The following is a 2,740-nucleotide window of genomic DNA, read 5'->3' on the forward strand; positions in this document are numbered from 1 at the left end:
AGATTGGTGGGACAAGAAGGAAAATTATAGCTTGTTTGCTGTGCTTTTAAAATCAGCTTATTTTAAAAAATATTTTTTTCTAATAAGTATATTTGGTGAGAAACAGTTTGTTTTGGCTAATCAATTTAAGAATCACTTTTGAACAGCAATTAGTATTTGTTCAAACTTTTAAAAAGTTTTTCTAAGTATATATTTTTCCAAAAGTATTTTTTTTAAAAGTATTTTTGGGAAAAACTTTTGTGCTTTTCAACAATTGTTTTTGCTTTTTCTCAAAAGTACTTTTTTTCTCTCCTAAAAGTTTGGCCAAATACCTTAATTTTGGAGAGAAAAAATACTTTTGACAAAAAAAAATAATTTAAAAAAAAAAAAACGCACAACCAAACAGACTATTAGTGACAAATATCTTTTATAGTTTGCACAGAAAACTTACAGATGTCTTTCTTCTCAATAGATTTGAAAACTTTGGACGTTTCAAACTTTCACTAATCAAAAAGCATACTATAAAGTTAGCGAATATATTCATTCTTCACAATCTTTCTTAGTTTACTTACGAGAAAAGTAGTTAAAATAGTTCCAATAAATCAATATTTCAGCACAGAATACCGACTTCATAGTAAAGTTCAAACTCACTTTATTTTCATTATTTTTCCCTTTTTTTGCCCTTTTAGGCATTTGGGCTTCTTTATGCGTAATATTCTCCAAAAACAAATGACACCATTCCTACACGATTAAGCAACATATTCGATTCGCCTATTCTTGAAAAACACTTTTATGTGGGTAAATTAACATTCTATTTACACTATGGATTGTCAAGAAAACAGAACTTCTAGACAAAACTTCTCTTTTGCTTCTTGTACATACAGCTGAAATTGTATATAAATAGAGGGTGGCATTTGCAAATAGAAACAAGTAATTGGTTGTAACTTAAACATATACACTTTTGTCCCACATTTTTATCTTGTCTTGGCCTTTGTTTTTCATCTTTCAAGATGCAAAAGCAAGAAAACCAAGTAAACCAACCTCCTCCAGGTATGTATTTCTTCCCCCACAACCCCTCCCCATATAGAGGCAAATCTAAGACGGTACTGTGAGTTCAATTAAATTCATTACTTTCAATTCGAACTATGAGACACGTAAAAATAACATTTAAAATATATATATACAAAATAATATCACACTCATTTCGAAGTGATTTTAGATTCTGAATTCGCCTATGCTCGTGCTAGACTCACTTCTTTTTTTTGTTTTTTTTATTAAAGGCTATCCCACCGAATTTACTCCAAATAAGAACAAGAACAAGATGAAGGGCCGGCCAAGAAGCAAGCCAAGAGGAGAAAGGGGGTTTCTGGAAGGATGGTAAATTTATTAAGTCATCAAAATATTTGCAAATTAATAGCCTGTTTGGCCAAGCTTTTTTCTTGGCCAAAAGTGTTTTTTTCTCGAAGTTAAAGGTGTTTGGCCAAGTTTTTCTAAGGAAAAAAAAAGTGTTTTTGAATAGAAGCAGAAACAGTTTTTGAGAAGCAGAAAAAAATAGATTCTCCCCGTAAGCACGTTTTTGAAAAACACTTTTGACAAAAATACACTTTCAAGCACTTTTAAAAAGTTTGGCCAAACACTAATTGTTGCTCAAAAGTGCTTTCCAAATTAATTAGCCAAACCCAAACTGCTTCTCACCGAGAATATTTTTTTTTAAAGCTCTTTTGAAAAAAATACTTCTAGATTTTAAAAGTTTGGCCAAATAGGCTATAAATAAGGTTTCAACAGGCAGAGATATAGTTCTCTGCCAAGCAAAATCAAGTCTATAGAATTCTCTAACAACTTCTATAATATCCTGAATTCTTAACTAATATTGCCTTTGTTTTGTGCAGCCTCTTTGCACTATGCTGCTGCTGGCTATGTGAAGCTTGTTTTGACTAAACGTATGTTTGGAATATAAAGGAATCAACTGGTGTTGGTTTATTCAACTAGCTAGTGATGCAATATATATGTACTCGTATGTGACATTTTATCATGTAACCAAATATGTTCTTAGGATTTGAGACTTTGTATTGATGCAGCATAGTTGTTTAATGAAGAATAAAGTACTAAAATATATCAAGAAAATGAATAGCAATCCGAAATCAAGAACACATCAGAATCCTCAGAAAATTGATCAAGAAAACATTCCTCTTTTGGATCCTCACTGCAACAACATTTTTCTTTCTCATTTTTCATGTATAACAACTTGAAGCTTGTTAGATTCAATAATAAGTTGATTTTTAAAATAAAGTGTGGAACTTGCATCAAGCATATATGATGTATAACAATGAAAGCCGTTTCTACACCATTTCCCAAGAAGAAAACAACTGCTTCACCATCTTATTAGAAAGGATATATGCAGTTGGTTTCCAGATAAACTTTTGAGGTGGTTGTCATCGCAAATTATAATCAGCAAGCCATTACTGTAATAATGCAAAAATGAACTTAATTAGGAGATGCAGGACCCAAACGAAGTCAATATTGCTTTTAATAGATTACTGAATTACCATATCAGTATGAGTAATCTCAGATATTAGAGGCTTCTCTATCTGCAGGGGAACAGCATGAATTGCTATTACAACTACCCCAAAAGGAAAAGACTTGTATTTTGGACACACAATTCACATACATACCTCAGTTAAACTTTACAAGTTTATGGCTTGTACCAACATTTTGATTAATTTACATTCGCTTAGACAACTTTCTAAATCATCATTACAAG

At 31.3% G+C, this 2,740-nt stretch overlaps 1 long non-coding RNA gene across 1 annotated transcript; it reads left to right on the plus strand.

Annotated features, from left to right (window-relative positions):
* Positions 1-889: 889 nt before the first annotated feature.
* On the plus strand, positions 890-2,016 carry LOC107759289 (uncharacterized). Its single transcript, XR_001642153.2, has 3 exons — positions 890-1,029; positions 1,260-1,356; positions 1,869-2,016. It is a non-coding gene; the product is annotated as an uncharacterized LOC107759289 (long non-coding RNA).
* The last annotated feature ends 724 nt before the right edge of the window (positions 2,017-2,740 follow it).

Source organism: Nicotiana tabacum, chromosome 24, assembly GCF_000715075.1.
Source record: "Nicotiana tabacum cultivar K326 chromosome 24, ASM71507v2, whole genome shotgun sequence".
Taxonomy (NCBI): Eukaryota; Viridiplantae; Streptophyta; class Magnoliopsida; order Solanales; family Solanaceae; genus Nicotiana; species Nicotiana tabacum.